Here is a 20,722-nt window from a genome sequence, read left to right on the forward strand (position 1 = left end):
TGCTACTCCCCTGTGTTTTTTACATTTTTATATTTTTTGGGGGGTTTTATTTTTTATAACTTACTTACTCAACCTACAACTACTTCAAATAAACTGCAAACACTGAAATATTTAAAATAGTAATATAGTAATGATAATGTAAAATATTATGATAGTTATGAAGAAAAATGTAAGGCAACAAAAAGCTAGTTCTGTTCCTCCTGAACATTAGGAGAGCGATGACAGTGACTTAACTGGGGATAACATTGCTCATGAACACCAAGTTTACAGGCAGGGCACCAGTGGCGGGACCTTTTTCTCCCTCCAGGCTGACTCCTATCAGAGCACACAGCACAGTCTCTCTCTTTTCGCCCGGGCAACAGCGCAAAGCCGTGATCCTCACTACATACATACTATAGCGAAATAGGTATTTACATATATTTTCACTGTTAGTTTTGAATAGATGATAATACTTTTAATACTGGTGACTAAATTTGTTTGTAATGTTAACCTCTACTGTAATGATGATCTAATTTTCCATTTCCTGATAGTTAATCGCTTTGAATCTCTCCATTGTATCCAGCGTAACTTTTTTTTTCTCTGACTGCACAGTGAGAGGAGTTTTTAAAGTGGCTGCATTTCTGTGGCTGGACTGGTGCAACCCATACATAGTAGTGATGGAGGCTAAAGACCGGTCTATTCTTAACATTTCAATTGTAAGTGTAATTTTAATTGCACTTATTTGGCATTTACTATCCCTGACCAGACGTCAAATCACTTTTATTTTCCTCCGGAACGCAAAAAGGATTAGTGGTGAATTAGTATGGTGAAATGTGAAAGTAATTTGAGTGGTGGGCATGTTAGTTAGTTATTACAGCGCCCCTTTGTACAGTTGGTTCAAGGTGCCCTGCCTCTCCTTTTTTTCTCCTCGCTCTGCCATGAATGTTTTAAACAGGGACAGGTTGAGGGCACACTCCCTCTCTCTTTTCCTGCTTCTCGGTGGACTAGAACTTTCCTTGAGCTATTGCCCTCACTGAGTTGCGTTTACTGCCAGCAGAGCCACAGCACCACTTTTACAGGGAACCTCGCTCTTGTTTTGTCTCTCCTGCCAAGAATGTTATTTTTTTAACATATCTTTATTTTACAACATACATTCGAATCATATATTCATAGCACTTCACAAGGATTTAATCAATCACCTTACAGTTATCCCCAGTATTTCAACATGTGTCCATGGGAGACTGAGTCTGCCTGTCTGACGTATTCATCCAGATACCTTAATGTTAGTCATTTATTCTCCCTGTGTGCAGAATACCTCTAAGGGAGTTTCCAGGATACCAGGCGACTGTATAAGATGTTTTACCATTTTGCAGTTCTCCACATGTGTCTAAGATAGGAACTATTGCAGTGGCCGTTCAACAAAACAAAAGGTAAACTAACAACAAACCATCCTAGCAGTGTTCTTTCTGGGCTGTATAGTGGGTTCCCAGCTGTTTGTCGTATAAATCACTTATAACACTCCAGGACCACAGACAACAGAATCCCGTGCCATGGAACATCAGCCTTTCAAGCGAGATGCTTCTCTAGTAATGCTTCTTGAGGAGTAAATCTACCCGCCAGGCCTGTTTCCTCCTGGCTGGAACCAGCTGGCCACTGTGCCACCCACTGTAGTTTGTCAGATAAATAATAACATGCGAAGTCAGGGGCTCCCAAGTCTTCGTCAATAGGAGAGCATCGAAGAGTCTCCATTGGCAACCTGTGTTGACCACCATCCCACACGGGCTCACAAGAAATGTGCCAGGCCATACTGGTCTAACTAGCCTGGTCGTCCATATAAGGATTCATAGAATATTTGGAAAGGTCAGCTAGGGCAAAGGGTAAGGAGAGTACCAAAGCTGCACCACCAGTGGCACCAGGGCAGCTTGGTGCAGAGGTCAAAGTCGGATGTGGGCCCAATGCTTTCAAATGGAGCCTGGGAATGCCTAGAGCTACACTGCTTGCAGAGAAGTAGATTGGTTGCAGGTGCCATGCTTTGGGGGTTAGCACAAGCACAGGAGGGGGGACTTCAGAGCAGGAACAAACATACACCACAAGGGGCACAGGGGTGGCCAAGTGCAGGATGCCAATTAAGTTCCAGGCGCCCAATGCTTCTCAATAGAGTTTCTTCTTTTGCCAAAAAGTCTGCAGGCGTAGCACCGGAGGTTGCAGGCGAGAGACCAATGATAGCAGAGGTAAGTAGAGGTGTAGAATATGGGCAGGAAGGATCCAGCCGTAATGCATTATTGACATTGAAAGACTTAGAAAAGTGTAATTAAAGGTCAAAGGTCAACAGACATGATCCCCGACACCAATGAAACCAATGAAACCACAAGTATTTATCAAGACAATTACAATAATGCAACACTAGTAACACATTATGCAAAGGTAGTGTGCAATAACGACCTTGATACACCTAAACAAGTATAATTAGAGGTCAAAGGTCATAAAGCATAACCTCCTCCAACACAGTAACTAAGGAGGATGCAGGTACTCATCATTACAATTCCAATAATGCCTCAATTGTAACAAATGATCTAACAGTAATGGACTAAAGACCATGAAACACTTAGAAAAGTGTAAATAGAGGTCAAAGGTCAAACCACATGACCCCCCTCTCACCAATTTATTGAAAAAAATGTAAGTAATTATCATTACAATTCAAACACTGCAGCACTTGTAAACAATGGTCTCACCGTAATGGAATAAACTCCGTAAACATCTGCAATAAGGGCAAATAGAGGTCAAAGGTCACATTTTATGACCTCTACAATAATTTGAACAAGGGAAAAAATAGTACTTTGCATGCCGAGTCCAATAATGCCACACTTGTTGAAATTGATCCAAGGGTAACAGAATAAACAGAAAAAAGGGTAAAAAAAATGTGTTTTTAGGGGTCAAAGGTCACGTTTTTTTCACCTCTTATAAAATTTGACTAGTTGACCTATGAGATCAGACAACGACCTTTACAAAGATACCTCACTTTGCAAAAACAATTTCACTGTTACAAAGATATATCCTTTGCACACTTCCATTAGCTACCATTTAGGGTCAAAGGTCAAGGACTATGACCTTCAGGAGTTATATGCATGAAATCATATGCCAACCATTCACAAAATATGCATCACTACTGTGCATAAAAGTCAGAAAATATATTTTGAGATGTTGAACATATGTCCAATAACAAGACTGAGATCATTATATGAAAAACCCCAACAGACGAAACAGCATGTCGGCCATTTTGTAGCATGTAAAGTGCTGTCAAAAGCAGCAAAAATATGTATTTTCATAAATTTACTAATGGTAGTCTCTGAACCATCCATTTTACTTCTGTGAACCAATTCTGCAAGGCTTATAAGTTTAGATTCTGCACAACAATAGAAAAACATGACAAATGTTTGTGCCTTATATCTATGTCATAGTGTGACAAAGAGCCATAAAAAACACCAAAAACAAAATCAAAATCAAAATCTGCCCTATTACCATTGAGCAAACAGACTAATAAATATTTCTGAGTATCTGCTTTTTGAAAACACTATTTTTTTTATTACCCTACCAACGCGGTCATTTACACTTATCATTTTCACAGTCACCTGGCGGCCATCTTGAATTGTGTCATGTGACTTCAGGGTGTTTTATAAATGTAAGTTTTATATGCAAATTAATAGTTCAAGAAGTACTGAAACCAAAAATGTATAGTTTCCCAACATTATAATCATAATTACACAAACTACAGCATGTTAAAGCAAAGCACTCCAAAAAGTCATTAAATGGCTTAGCACTGAAGGATTTTCAATGGGCACTAATAGGGTTAAAGGCCTGTCCAAACTATTGGTGTGGTCATATGGACCATCCTACCATATCCTCCAGATCAGAAGTCGATAGAGGAAGTACTCCTAAAAATTGGAAACAAAAAGAGACAAAAATGTTGTCCATTCTACAATCATAATAGACTATTCACGAAGTCAGAACCAACATATAGACTCAACTAGGCCAGTCCCAGATAGGACAGCCGCATGTTATAAAGGTATCATATTAAAGTAACCCATCAGTCATTGCTGAACATTAATTTCAAACAAGTATGAAAAGGACTTACCCAGCAGTATGTGGGAGTCAAACCTCACCTCACCCGGCAACGGCTCGGAGATTGAGGCCCCGCTCTGTGCACAGGACATAAAAATATACCATGTCAACCTGAGTTGGCTCAGGGGTCTGTAGTCAATGTCAGGTAGTACAACTGTGCATATAAAAACTGGATGTGTGACCGTCCTTACCGAACGCTGTCCCATGGAGGACAAGGAATAGACTGACTAATAGACAAAACCTGTGACTAGTGACTGGCTAGCACAGTCAACCTGGAATAAGCCCCCATAGAGATCTAGTGTCTATAGTGTGGTTATACAGTTAGTTGTACACAACCACCTTCAATGAGCCAAGAAAAATGTAAATTGTATGGCTCAAGGTTGATTATTACAAAGGAGTGGGTCTAAGTTAAAAACGACCCCTGTCCTGTGTAAAACTGTTAGAGTACAAAGGTGAAGTGAGCCTGGAACTGTCTCTCTCATCAGTTGGTAAAGAAGGAGTAGAGACCACCTCCAGGACGACCCATAATCTCGGGTATTGGGTCTCTACTCGAGCCGCTCTCAACATTTGTGGATGTTTTTTTAAAACCTCTGGTTAAAGAGACTCCTACGTATCTGCAGGACACTGGGGATGTCCTACGTCTTCTTGCAGAGTCTGAGTTCAACGTCGAGACCGACCTTTTGGTGAGTTTCGACGTTGAGTCTCTGTATACATGTATCCCGCAGCAAGAGACTCTTGATTGCATTCGACATCTACTGGAGTCAAAACCACCAGATACCATCACTCCGATACCTTTTATCATGGAGTGTGCCAGACTGGCTATGATGGAAAATTACTTCCAGTACCAGGATGACCTTTATCTCCAAATCTCGGGGACATCAATGGGGAGTGTCTTCGCCCCCAGTCTGGCGAACCTCTATATGCATCAGTTCGAGCAAGATCATGTCCTGAACACCAGCAACCCTTACTTTTGTAAGGTGTTGCTTTGGCGCCGGTACATAGATGATATCTTCGTCATATGGAGGGGCAACTGTGAAGAGATAACCGACTTCCACACGTGGCTTAACTCAAGGAATCAATATCTCCGTTTCACTGTGGAGTACAGTAAAGAGCAGCTACCATTTCTGGATCTCCTAATTTTTCCTGATGAAGGAGGGCTTCAGAGCAGACTATACAAGAAACCCATGGCACGCAACTCCCTTTTGTCATACCAGAGTTTTCACCCACAGTCATTACGTGACAATTTGCCAGTGGGTCAATTTCTCAGGGTTCGAAGAAACTGTTCTTCTAACCAGCTATATGAACAACATGCGAGGGAATTAGCATGCAACCTGAAGGAGCGGCATTACCCGAATCAATTGATACGCCGGGCTAATAAGAGAGCCTTTAACAACAATCGTGAGGCTTTGATCGAGCATCGATACAAGAAAACACCATCCGAAAGGATCACGATGGTACATACCTTCAGCACCAGATCCAACAGGGTCAAGAGGATAGTCTTGAAACATTGGAAAATCTTGAACACGGTTGCTGGTGCAATACCCAGGCCCTTGTTTGCCTTCAAAAGAGGATCTAGCATCAGGGATGCACTGGTCCACACAAGACCACGGACACAAAGGAAGGACACTACCACCACCCTTGACACCATTTGGAATACCACTCCGGTTCAAGGGCACCACCCCTGTGGTAACTGTGCGTCATGCCCCCAGACCAGCAAGACGCTTTCCGTTGACATTGGAACTGCGAGACCATGGAAGTTGTTGAATCATACCAACTGCAATTCGGAGAGATCACGTGCCCGTGTGGTCTGGCTTATATTGGACATACTACCAGGAAAGTGAAGTCCCGTATCAGTGAGCATAAGAACACTATACGGTGTAACAAACAGTCCACCTGTCTAACTAACCACTTCTTGATTAAAAAGCATAAAGCTGAAGACCTTAGGTGGGTTGTTTTGGAACAACCATTCATACCACCACATATCACGGACATCTCGAGGTTTCTTTTCATCAAGGAACAACGCTGGATTTTTAAATTGAAAACTGACATCTCAGGTCTGAATGATAACATACCTTGGGTGTCTATCTAAACAACTGTGAGCCATCTGGGGATGCCACCTTCTATTGTTGACTTTATACACTAGTAGTTGGCTTCACTTAAACTTTATATGATGTAGACTCTCTGCAGTCACTTGATATAGTGCAGCTTACGTTGTAAATTGGCCAATTCCACTTTTCAGTATGTCAATCACTAGGAGTTGGCTTCTCTTATACTGCCTATCATGCAGACCCACTGCATGAACTAGATTCAGTATAGCGTTAGTTGGTAATTTGATAACCCCACCTCCAATATGACAGCATTTGGTCTGACTCTGTTCACGCCATCTTTTATATCCTTGGTAATTTCACCCGAGGGCAGAGCCAAGGATCATTGATAGATGTCAAAACCCTTTTGCCTCTCTTTATCACTCCCACTGCGCCTAGGATCCCTTCCGCCACATTTTGCTGTTGATTCTGGGATTTCATACACTCCACATCTAGTGTCACTATACCTATAGAGTGTATTGATCAACTGTGGTCTGCAGCCATCTTCACTATTGCCATTACAGGTGTAGTAGCCTGAGGTTCACTGTCCCCTTAGGATACTCTGTTTCATTTAAGGGACCACAACACACATGGCCACGCTCGTTGTGAGCAGGAATTCACCTTGCCATCTATGTGGCCGCCGACTGAGAACCCCCGTTTCCAGGTGTGATGGGTTGGTTCACTGTAGTGAAGTAACGCTACGCCCTCCGTTTGTTTACATGTAAATTTTTCTACCTCGAAGTGGCTTTGTACAACTGCGCATGCGCGTACTAACGAGGATCCCGAGGCATTCTTTTCATCCGCCCGAGTCTCCTCGGCGCATGCGCGGCTCTTTCATTAGCGCTCGCGTGCATGAGTTGGTGGTACTGCATCGCGCATGCCCGACAGGGTACATACAGCGTTGTGTAGCGCCACTCAGCCGCGCATGCGCACGGGGCATATCCTAGGAATACCGGCTGCGATGATAGGCACACAGCTGCTGCCTATTTACCCAATCACACGGGGTATAAAGATATGAACCTCACCTCTCCTCGTTGCCTCCCCTTCGGCTTCGGATTCTGCCTAGGGGTACCGACGGAGAGGTGAGTAGCCTGAGTCTGTTGCATTTGGTTGCACACTGCCAAGCTCCATGATCCTGCTGTGACCCCCCTTGCATGCTTAGCTCATTTTAGGTTATTTTCTTTGTAGGTAGACGCTATTTTAGCCATAACCTTACCAAGTGAGCTCTTTCTACTCCTTCTTTACCAACTGATGAGAGAGACAGTTCCAGGCTCACTTCACCTTTGTACTCTAACAGTTTTACACAGGACAGGGGTCGTTTTTAACTTAGACCCACTCCTTTGTAATAATCAACCTTGAGCCATACAATTTACATTTTTCTTGGCTCATTGAAGGTGGTTGTGTACAACTAACTGTATAACCACACTATAGACACTAGATCTCTATGGGGGCTTATTCCAGGTTGACTGTGCTAGCCAGTCACTAGTCACAGGTTTTGTCTATTAGTCAGTCTATTCCTTGTCCTCCATGGGACAGCGTTCGGTAAGGACGGTCACACATCCAGTTTTTATATGCACAGTTGTACTACCTGACATTGACTACAGACCCCTGAGCCAACTCAGGTTGACATGGTATATTTTTATGTCCTGTGCACAGAGCGGGGCCTCAATCTCCGAGCCGTTGCCGGGTGAGGTGAGGTTTGACTCCCACATACTGCTGGGTAAGTCCTTTTCATACTTGTTTGAAATTAATGTTCAGCAATGACTTATGGGTTACTTTAATATGATACCTTTATAACATGCGGCTGTCCTATCTGGGACTGGCCTAGTTGAGTCTATATGTTGGTTCTGACTTCGTGAATAGTCTATTATGATTGTAGAATGGACAACATTTTTGTCTCTTTTTGTTTCCAATTTTTAGGAGTACTTCCTCTATCGACTTCTGATCTGGAGGATATGGTAGGATGGTCCATATGACCACACCAATAGTTTGGACAGGCCTTTAACAAACAATTGGGTCTGCTTTTTTTGTTTCACTTTCGCATAAATTGTCTGAGTGTACCTTTGCAGTAGCAACATCTTATGATAGTTGGCCCTGAAGAATGCCGGTGTAGTTTCACCTTCGGCAGAAACATGTTGGCCTAATTCACAATACAGCAAAGCATCACAGTGATTTTTTCACACTGTTATACACTTCTTTTTAATCTGACGTCTTGGTGAATATCTTCATTAAAAATAATTTTCTTTGCCTCGACCGTCATTTTAGATCACTTATTCTTTATTCCCTGTTTTGCACTGCACTTTTTCAGCACCACTCAGTGGCACGGACACTTTTACAATGATGAACCAGTAGTGTGTGATGTCTGGCCAATTCACTGGGCTTGGACTCACCACCCTGGTTAGGTGTCCTACATGACGAGGCTCCGCCAAAAGGGTGGGCTGATAGGATACCTAACACATATCTGTGTCTTGTGACCATTTGGCCTGGTTCAGTGCAATCCAAAAGGATCACTACATTAGGACCTTATAGACTCAGCTACGTTGTTTAACAGACCTTCCGACTCTTTATGTTTGTTGTAGTTTGATTAGGGGTATTGAGTTTGGTAGGTCTATAAAGATAGTCCCCTTGACCGTCCTCAACCTTTGTTTTCTCATTCTAGTTACATTACATAACTCAAATTATGCCCAGGTACACTGGGGTCTGCAGGGGAATATCACTGACAGGTTTCCTATTGCAAAGGGGGTCGAACAGGGGTGCGTATTGGCGCCAACCCTCTTCTCTTTATTTATCAATAGGGTAATGCAGTACTTTCAGAACTATCCTACTGATGCTCCTACCCTAGCAGGTATGAAGATACCCCTGCTTATGTTTGCGGACGACACTTTGATAATCTCTAAGACTCAAAAAGGGCTGCAGTTGGCTATTGCTAGATTTGAGGAGTTTTATCGAGAACATGAATTGGTGGTTAATTTGAAGAAAACCTAGTTTATGGTTCTCCACAAACTCTAGAGCAGACTGATGTATTTACATACCTGGGGATTACACTAGGTAGAAATCTCAATTGGAAACCCCAGATTGATTTATTGGTTCTTAAACACGCCCAATTGTCTGGTGCTCTTGTAAAAGAACAGCGGCTTTCCCATACCTAGCCTGTTGCACCTGTTCTAAAAATATATAATTCTAAAATGTGTGCCTCAGTTATATTTGGAGCTGAACTATGGGGTTTTGAAGATTTAGTTCCCCTGGCCACAGCCCAAAATACATTTTTGAGGGCTATAACTGGTCTTCCCCAATCTACACCATTAGTGCCTCTTTTTTTAGATTTAGGTTACTATTTTATTGAGGATATGGGAAGATTTAGACCAGTGGCGGCTTACTGTAGGAGACTATGGGTTACTCCGGAACTGTCCCTGTACGCCAAAGCTCTTCTTTAAGTCAGGGAGGCAGATTGTTTGTGTAAAATTCCCTGCTTGAGAAGGGTAAAAGATGCTTTGAGTGATATGGGGATGAGTAGATTGTGGGTGACTCCTATTGATAATTCCTTCCCTTCAAAGAAGGAATTTAAGGCGGGGTATTGGGATATGGTTAAGATGAGACGCTTTTCCTCATTATCAAGACCAACCCTCACGAGGGAATTTTTGGTGCATGAACACAACACTGAGTATGAAGGCTATTGGGATCTTACTACCGTACATAACGACAGAAAACTTTATCATCAATTTAGAATGGGTGTTCTTCCCATCAACTCGTTTGTCAGTAAATGTCATGCCCAGAACAACAGCAAATTACCTTTCTGCCTAACACAGAATGAATCTTTAGCTCACATCTTATTAGTATGTCCAGTCTATAAACTTCCTAGGCACAAATTGCTTAAACCTATTTGCCTGACTCTGGGCATCAGTTCTGGTAATGAAGCGTACAGGATTCATAAAATCGATACTTATTAACCCATAGTGATTGCTGTTGCCAAATTTTTAAGTTGGATGTGGGCCTTACATGTAAAGAAACTGAGGGCCAGCTTTTACATTTTTTTGGAAGTTAATTGTATTGACTTTTGTGGCCATTTGATTAGAAGTTTAAATAGTTTTAAATATTTATTATATAACAAAGTGTTTTATCATTGTAGATCAATATTTTCGACTGTTACATTAATATTTATATTTGTTAAATCTGAGAAATTGGGTTTTATGTTTTAAAATGTAAGATGTCTTTTATGATTTTAAATCAAAATAAAGACATATTAAGATAGATTGTCATTGCATCTGTTATTGTGCTTTTTACAAAAAAATGTATAACTTTCAGAAATCGATGATAATGTGACTCATAATTATGTACCCTGGTGGCACAGAAACTATTTTTAACTATATATTTTATTGTGCTTTTATGGTTATTGTTTAATATAACTGAATAAAAATATTTGAATTGAATTAAATTGAGTGGAAATGATTGTTATGTCTTCAGAAGGGATCTCATGGGAATTCCCTTTTTTAGCAACTTCACTTGAAATACTGTTGTACATTGTTTACAGGTGAGTTAGTTGTGTCTTTGGTAAACTTGCGAAAAATCAGTTACATTTAGAGATTTACAGCTCACGGGTGCAGAAAAGCTAGGTTTTCAAACTTTCCAGTATGAATACTAATAGGAAAAGCCTAAGCACCAAGTTTGAATTATGATATACTGAGTTTAGAAGGTTATCTGGAAACCATATCAGGTGGTGGAGAAATTAATTTCAATTAGAAAGTAATACATAATATAAGTTGGGTTCATTTCGCATAACCAGGCTGCACTAAGCACCATTGTCAAAAGTGCAAGTTTAAATGTTATGCAAGAGAATTTGTTTTCATTTGCTTTTCAGAAATGTATTGAAATTCAACTTAATTTGTGGTTTCACTGTAGGTGAAGCAACATCTTTTGCTAGCCTCCTCAGCCTAAGTGGTGTGCTTTTGAAACATTGCAAAATTATGTGCTGTGAGCTCCGTTTCTATGTTGTTGCTATATGGCCGGGATGCCTGTCACCCCCTCCCAACACAATCCCCAAGGATGGGAAGACGGACGCAATTCTGAAGTTTTGGAAGGCGGGAGGGAGTTACCCTCCCGGCCGTATTTATTAAAATATGAAACAAAATTAAAACATTAAAATAACAGTTTCATATCATGTACAATTTTCATTTATTACATTATGATGAAGACACGTTGATTGGCTAACCTTAACAAATCTCTAGTACAAAGGTTTTCCTAGCCGAGTCTAACATCCTGCAAATGCATACTTTTCTAAATTAAAATTGTACATCCTAGCATTACGGGCCAACGGCAAGGTCGCAACCGGTGTCAGATCCCAACTACCTGAACTCCCCCCTCACGATGTGAGGGGCGGGCGCACAGAGGACTGTACCTCTGTGCCTACTCCAATTTCCCTTGTCTTCGCGGGGGCCCTCTATTTAACTCGACGCCATCTTAATGGTCGTCCGAGGACTCGTGTGAGGTGTCTAGAAGGTAGCGTGGACCCCCTCCCACCCCACACTGCTTCTCATATCCGCCGTCGCGGATATCCTGGCCCCAGGAAATTCATAGGAGGGGCATCAAGCCACCTCCTCCCCTGGAAGGGGCCTATGACCACCTTCCCTTAGGCGACCCCATACTTAGTGGGTGCCGCCTCCCCGTTTGAGGGGCCAATGGCCGCCTCCCCCGGGCGCTCCCATCCATAATGGGTGGCGCCCCCCCTCTAGGGATCTTGAAATTACTGCTCACCGATCATGACCTTACCGCCCGACCAAAATAAATACGACGTTTGTTTACCTACTAAGAAAGAAAAATTAACCTCTAACTGCAATCCTTTATTACTCATACATTCCACCCTTCCTTCAACTAGACTGTTATACTCCGCTCTACCAAGGAAGAAAAAATTGTTATGAACAAATCACTTATTGCAGTACCAACATCGACATTTTTATTAACGACTAAACCAGGAGAAAAGAGATGCTTATAAAGCACAACATTTTATTGCAGTACTAACTTTGCCATAAGGGGCTGGTGGGTGGGTCTCAAAAATTGCTCTTTGTTCCGTCGAGGGCTCACGTGCAACGAGGGGTGCAGCTTCCTAGCACAGGAACAAGAGGATGCTTCTTCAGATTGCTGCTCCTTTTATTCCTCTTCGGGAGGGCGTGTACCCTCCTCCGGTACGCCTACGGGGCGTGGCCGACGGTGTAGGTGTCTAGGTCAACCCCTCTTGGGCGGGAAAAGGCACGCCCCGGCTACGCCGCTTTGGGCATACCAGCCGTGACACGCCCCCCGCACAAAATGGTTTCCCGGAGGGATCCGGGCCCCCGACCATACTTTCGGGGGGACCGAGTGGTCGCCCCTTTCCATGAGTGTGCTGAATGAGTTCATTGTATAAAGTTTCATTGCTTGTGTATGTCCTCTGTGTACATTGTTAAGGCCCAAATTAAAATCGTTGTCTCGTAGTTGTTTTTGAAATTTGCAGCCTTATTGGTTTAATGGGCAAGTAACATTTGAATGCTGCCTTTCTATGTAAAGATTTAGCATGAAATTGTTTACTTTCTTTGGGCCTAATTTGAGTTTGGCAGTCCATAGGCCTGCCAAACCCACAGTGGCAATGCGCTGGAAGTCATTGCATGACTGTAGTGCACAGGTTGCAGAAATGTTTCAAGTCATCAGTAAAGATCCTCTCTGTTGCATTTTAGAAATTGCAATCAAGTAGAAAAGGATAGTGATTGAAGGGATAATGATATAAATATGTACTTAGGTTAAATATAAACATTGAACTTTCAAGTAGGAGGGCAACTGCTCCAAGGGTTATACAATATACAAATATATTAAATGGAAGCCTGCAAACCCATTTAAAAACCTTTCTAAAATGTTTTTGTGATGTCGCTATTCACTTGTAATAACAAAAGATGTGGTTGCTCAAATTAAATGATTTATTACAGTTGAGCTGTGGCATCATAATGCTTCTTGCAAACGCCAGCAGCCAAGGAAAAAGGCAGGTTAAGAAATTCCCTTGCAGCTGCAGTTTAAACAAAGAATGCAAGAAATGTCTTTTAATTCTTATGTTCTGTGTTTCAGAAGTTAACAGTGAACACCAGAAAGGTGAGATTCATGGCAATATGTTTATTGTATGCACACAATTCATTACAGGAAAGAAGAAAACTCTCTGAATGTTGCTGCTCATTCTTGTTTTAATGTGATTTGCATTGAATTGATCCTAATATTTATTTGCAAAAAAAATGCTATAATTTTACGGTGTTTAATTTACCACTATACATTCTACTTTTTCTTTTTGCATGCAACCATAAAATCTCTTTCATAATAAGGAGCAAGACCTCCAAAGAATTAAGAGGCTTGTGCGAAGAGTGACAGTGTGACTATGTGTTATAAAAATAAAATACTCTCTGGCGTATGTTAAAAGGATATTGAAAGGGACCTTAGAACTTCATGACATTTTAAAGGAACTCAGTCTTTTGTTTTATCGTTTTATATGGTCACATGATTTCTTGGTGATTTGCTGCATTCTTTCATGCATGGTGAGCACTACGTTAGCCAATATGTCTTTCCTTTTCTTACTAACCCTTGGGCCAGTTCATGTTTTATATCAAAGATCAATGCTCATATTTAGTAGAAATTCAAAGGGTGGTTGAAGGAATGCATCTGAACAATATTTAATTTGATCAGAAGTCAAATTGTCAAAATGTATTAGCCAGAAATAGGTACAAATTGTATTTCTCTCTAAATTGTACACTGAGGTACAATAGTACATTCAGACATGAAAGTAACTTGAAAGGACAAAGGGTTTATTAATTGCTCATAATTTGTTTAGTCTACATTAAACACAGAATTGTGTAAGCCATCCTTATGTAATCATGAATATTCGGTTTTCTTTATTTTGTTTATTTTTTTTATTCTACTACTTAAACATTTTCACATAATGTACTTACTATGGGAACTCGTCCAAGCAGAAACGGTTTGTTGAAATGCAAAACAGCACCTGTGCCACTGTTGCATGCTCTCATTAGTAGTGATCACCTGTGGATTTAGAAAGTATATGAGAAAATCACTTGGCCAACTACATAATTTTTATTCCTATGACTGCCCAATCATTTTTTGCCTAGAAAACATAATTACACATTTTATACATTAAACATACTTTGAAATTTGCCAACATAAGTTTGAACAGGGCATAGTGGAGTCTAACAGAAAAAACAACTGAGAAAAGCAGAAATTTTCCAACACGACCCCCTTGCTTGTCATATTGTCTAAATTATTAACAAATAGTTCAAGTGGACTATTTTCACTGCTAAGAACCATTTCCAAACATGTTTCTCCGTGTCATCAGTTACTCTGTCTTCATTGTTGATATGCTGCACTGATATAACTTAGTATAAAATAATAATGTTATTGAAAGACTAAAGACTGATTTTGAAAGTATTTTTCTCAAAATCACAATATTAATCATTTGTTTCCTTTACCATAGTGAAGTGACTGTGGCATTCAATCAATTCAAAGACAGGAGGTGTGCTGCAATTGCTCTGCAAACATGGTTAATGCTAGTTTTTGGTGGCCAGAGCTGTATTCTCATTTGCTTGGGGTGGATGTAGTCTGTTTTTCTGTGTTACCTATTTTTATTGACCTGCTATTCCCTTAGTGTAGGCTTGTAGATATTCAATTTAGAACATCATCAGTAGATGCTCACTGGAAAGTCAGTTCCTGGAGAGTGAAAGTATTTCTCTTTGAAATTGACAAAGCATAAGCATTATATATATATATATATATATATATATATATATATATATATATATATATATATATATATATATATATATTCAATGAAAAAACCATAGGTTATAGGCCATATATAGTTAGGAATTAGCATTTACAAAACCTTATTTTACTCGCATAAAACCATTGAAATTCCATATATAGTTAGCTAACTATAAGCGCTAACTATATATCGCGCACCCGCAATCCACTGCTGATGATGTCACATATTACATCATTCATGACATGGTCAGTGACATCACTGATGACATCACTGATGACATCTCAAATGACATCACTGATGACATCACTGATCACAACATCCAGTGATTGTATGTGTCTGTAAAGTTTAAATATGTTTTACATATTGAAGAATGAGTGGATGTATAAGTGTCTAGATGAAGAATTTAGTAGGTGCATGACTGACTGTATGAAAGAGTGATTAAATGTGTCTCACTGAGTGCATGGGTTAGTGACTAAACTGTCTTAATTTGTGCATCAGTATGTTTGTTGTTGTGTAAGCTGCTGCATGTGTTGATCAGTAGCTATAAGAGTGGCCATATGGGTTATTGATTGGTTGCCCAAGTATTTGAATGGGAGGCTGAGTGTGTGTGTGGGTGGCTGGGAGGTGCGTGACTCTGTGCATAGATGTGTAAGCAGTTGATTCACTAGGAGTATGAGTTCAAGAGTGCATGTGGAAACAGCTATATGGGCGGTTGACTGTGCATGGGTGTGTTGGTGAGTGAATGGATTTCTCATTGCTACATGTGCAAGTAAGTACGTATGTAAAACACAATACATGTGAGAGTTGACATATATAAATAACTGAACATAAGAGCCAGTGAATGTGTGAGTGGCTGTATCGATCACTGTGAGCTTGTATCAGGGATTATATAAGAGAGTAAATATGTGTTATTATATGTTTGAATAAGTAAGATGTGTATAACTGTATAGTTGAGGAAATGGAGGTGTGATTGATTCTTTGCATGACTGACTAGGTGTGTGAGTAACTCCATGGATGAGTGACAGTCTGTGAGTGTCTGTTTATACTGAGTGTATGTAAGGTTATATTAGAGTCTGAAGAGGTTCATTGTATTATCACATGAGTGATGTGATCAGTGATGACAAATGAGATGTCATCAGTGATGTCATTTGAGTTGTCATCAGTGATGTCATTTGAGATGTCATCATTGATATCATTTGAGTTGTCATCAGTGATGTCATTTGAGATGTCATCAGTGATGTCATCAGTGATGTCACTGACCATGTCATGAATGATGTAATATGTGACATCATCAGCAGTGGATTGCGGGTGCGCGATATATAGTTAGCGCTTATAGTTAGCTAACTATATATGGAATTTCAATGGTTTTATGCGAGTAAAATAAGGTTTTGTAAATGCTAATTCCTAACTATATATGGCCTATAACCTATGGTTTTTTCATTGAATTTTCAAGGTTTTGTAAATGCAAATTCCTAACTATATATCCACTATAACCTATGGTTTTTTCTGTGAATTTCATTGGTTTTTTAATAGCAAATATGAAAAGCTTTAAAATGTCAAGTACGTGATAGATAAAAACATTTTCGTATTTATGCACGCTGATGTGCTTTGAACGCTGCCCCCCCCCCCCCCTCCCCTCTTTTGCCTTTGTTAGTACTCTCTCTTTGCAGATACAGAAGAGTAGTTAACGCAGGCCTTTACCCCCGTTGTAATCCGTCGTACCTCCTTGTCTCTCCATTTGATTGATTGTTGTCCAAGCATTTACTGTTTTAGAATTGGTTCTCTTTGGATCATTCTCTATTTACAAACAAGCACAAAGTCGCAATCCTCTGTTTAGTCTTTGCAGATAGTGAAAAATCGTGTAAAAAAATAAAAGTAATCGAGCAAAATCAGTAGGCCACTAATTGGATCTCTTTTTGACCTCGCTAAAATAGAAATATTAGGAACAACCCTTCTTGAGAAATACGAAAATAGTGAGATGAACTGAGCTCCACACCATGAGGGCTGCAAGACAGCTCGGCTCTATCACCCATCCCGCACAAAATAATGACAAACCCTATGCAAATATTAAAAATATAGACAACACACCAGCAAAGAAACAGGGTAAAACATTTTATTAAAAAACTATTTACATAACGTTGGTTTATAAGATGATGTCAGTAGTGGACCGATGTGTGAATAGATCGAAAACAGCACAAGGCTCCAAGATCCGGAGAGCAAGCTCCTGGATGTTGGGTGCCATAGTTTAGAGTTCTGAATTTCAGCCTTTTTCAATGCCTGTGCTTTGTTGAATCAAAATGGCGGCTTGACACAAAGCTGACTCAAGCGTTGCTACTGATGCAGACCAAAACTGGTTTTCAGTTTGTACATTTTTCTAGATTTTTCAATCCAAGTTTGGTTGACTTTGTAGAACGATGGCTTCAGATTTTCAACATACGATGTGGTGGCGCTGACTGGGAGGGGGCGCTTCGCTCCTGCCCCCTCCCCAAGTAAGATTTTCATACGTGAAAGTACGTTAATGGTTTTGGTCCCCGAGATGCTTCGATGTCACTACCATTCTCAAATAGCATAAGTTCTAGATGTTGGGTGCCATAGTTAAGAGTTCTGAGCAGCGCTTGTAACACTGTCTGAAGCTTATTTCCACCTACTGCAGCTTCACTATTCTCAAAGTAAGTGAGTGTCGTTTGTGGACCTGACTGCATTAGAAAACAATGTCATATGTTACCTTCCTAAACAGCTTGACGGAGGCCCCTGAGGGGCGCTGTGATGGCCATGGACTCGGAGAAGACGCTTGGCTCCGACACCCTCCCCAAGTCTTATAGCACTGGTGTAGCCTGAGATCGCCCCGGACATAGGCGGCCGGCTCCCGGGGTCCGGCGGTACTTTTTGCCTTTTGATGACTCTTCAATTCTGGACCTTGTCCCACAATCCGTTTGACCTGAAGACAAGCTGTAGTGGGGCGCCCCTTTATCGTTTTAGTTGCCATTCCGCCCGCTTTTGCTACACTGTGCCTCTTCCGCCATTCAGCTGTTTTCCGCCCGCTCTTGCGACTACAGCGTCTCGCTCACCATGTAGTTGAGATGCGCCCGCTCTTGCGGTGCAGCGATAGGCGGCTGCCACAGGACTCTCAAAATGGCGGCCGTCTCTTCGGTTTTGGGCCTGGTCCACTAAAATGGCCCTGGGACACCTTGGAACTCGGACGCTTGTCTGCTAGGGCTTGGGTCCCATTCTCGAAAAGCGTCCCCTCAGCCGTGAAGATTCTACAAAAGTCTTGGGGGCCTCCGACTCCCGCAGGCTTCTGGTGGGGAGCGGCTGCCATGATTGCTCGTGGAATGGCCACGACGGAGCTACGAAATGGTAGTGGTCTCATGCTGACGCCAGCTTTAGTCTGAAACATCCAGAAACACTGTAGACTACCAATTCGATCAGTTCCGGTAGCGCCCCAACATGACCCGGAAGAGAAGAACTTGCCCTCCCCTCTTTGACTGATGGTTCTTGTTGCCTGTCCCCTCTGTTGTCATTTAACAGAACTTTTTGGACTGCTGAAAGGGGTTGTGTTCTGAACGCTGGTTGGTGGAGACATTTAGACTATATTCTTGACCTACGTTGTCGCGTAATGCGTTTTATGACACGCCGCGTTAGCGCACCCGGAAGTGATCCGAGGCGCGGCGCGCAGCGCGTAACGTAAGCATAACAGGTCATGTGACTTGTTAATAAAACTTTTCATTGGTTCATTTTACTTTTGTTAATTTAATGATGAAAAGCTTGGTCATATGACCTAAAAATTACGCTTTTTATTATTTTCGAACAATATTTTTTTTTCAAACATATGTTATAATATTCCAAGCTAATGTACTTTCCCGGAAAATTTACAACTGTCTGGCAAGTAAAATATATTCCTTTTTCGAGAAAAAGGGCGTTTCTTCCTTCCATGACGGAGCCGTTGAGTAAAAGAGATTCGGCCTGCTGTCTTAGTCGCCGATACGCCTGATTATCAGATTCTTATCGATCACTTTATGTTGCAGACATGAAAAACACAACTGCCCTTGACCATTTATCTTTACTGCGTTCCTACATATTATACCTTTTATCCGTCATGTAATTGGACTGCTTTATTTCACTTGCCTTTTACTGATTCGAAAACAGTCACTAAAAGTAAAAACTTTACAAATGAAAATACTACTACCGTGTTTTGTTTTAAAAACCTTTATTGTGAAAATGTCAGTATACAAATACGGGCCTATAACCACGTGGGCCGGCCACGGAGCAAACTCAAATCGTATATGATGAGGAGACATTTACACTGTAGAAGAACGTAACGAGCGGGCCATTAGGTGACAAGAACAAAGGTGTCTAACAGTTGCGGAATCGGTGGACGTACATTTTGTAATTAAAATACGACAGGGCCACTTACAATAACATTTTCTAGATATACATTTGCGGGCAAAGAGTTACGAGTCCCATTTATACCGGCGCCATTTTGGGCGAGGCCGGGCAGGTCCAAGATATAGTCAAAATGTCTCCACCAACCATCGGCCAGACCAGAACCCCTTTCGGCCCTTTATGCTACAAGATGGTGTCTTCCATTCAGAAAATATTGGTGGCAGCATTTTGAAAGGAAACAGAAACAGCCGTTCTCCTAGTGAATTTCACATTGTTACATTTAGGAAGAATGTTGAAGAGTAGTATGTGGAAAATCTGAAGCCATTTTTCTACAAACTCTCAATCAGACTTGGATGGAAAAAAAAACCTGAAGAATGTACAAACTGAAAACCAATTTTTGTCTGTATAGCACCAACAGTAACGCTTGAGTCAGCTTTGTGTCAAGCCGCCATTTTCATTCAATCAATAGCGTCCCCCTGCACACATTCAGGGACCTGGTCGTGTCTTTAGATGAAACGCATTGTAGGAAAAGAAGCAGAAAGGAAAAGGAAAAAAGTTCCGCCGGACCTAGTGAAGCTGCAGCAGGTGCAAATAAGCTTCAGACAGTCTTACAAGCACTGCTCAGAACTCTCAACTGAGGCACTCAACATCCAGGACTTGCCATTCGGATCTTAGCGCCTTGTATTTTTGTTTTGTTTTTGATGGAGGGGAAAGAACAAAAAACAGACATTGAAAACGGCTCAACTGGAGAAAAAAAAAAATTACTTCTTGGGTGCATTAGGGCATTTATGATTTTCGAATGCCGTATTCATCAGGTTGATGCTCATGTTGCCATAGGACAGCATAGCACCACAGTGTATACAAGTTAACTTCATATGTTCAGATGAGGCAGGTGGCATATTTAGCATTCACCTTCTTTGATCCAGGAGGGATGGAGAAAAACTGCCAGATGAAACTTGACCATCCAGATCTCGGCGCGTTCATTCATTCAATAGCGTCCCCCTGCACACATTCAGGGACCTGGTCGTGTCTTCAGAAGAAACGCATTGTAGGAAAAGAAGCACAAAGGAAAAGGCAACAAGTTCCGCCGGACCTAGTGAAGCTGCAGCAGGTGCAAATAAGCTTCAGACAGTTCTACAAGCACTGCTCAGAAATCTCAACTGAGGCACTCAACATCCAGGACTTGCCATTCGGATCTTGGCGCCTTGTGCTGGTTCCGACCTATTCACACATCAGTCCACTACTGACATCACCTCATAAGCCAACGGGGCACCCCACGCCATCTTTCGGCGCAGCATTGTAGGATGGCCACACCAGTGCAGCCACTTGCTGGACACCACCTCGGTGCCATCCGGATCTCAGCGCGTTCGAGTCACTGTGC

The sequence above is a fragment of the Lissotriton vulgaris genome, chromosome 4_1 (genome assembly GCF_964263255.1).
Source record: "Lissotriton vulgaris chromosome 4_1, aLisVul1.2, whole genome shotgun sequence".
NCBI lineage: Eukaryota > Metazoa > Chordata > Amphibia > Caudata > Salamandridae > Lissotriton > Lissotriton vulgaris.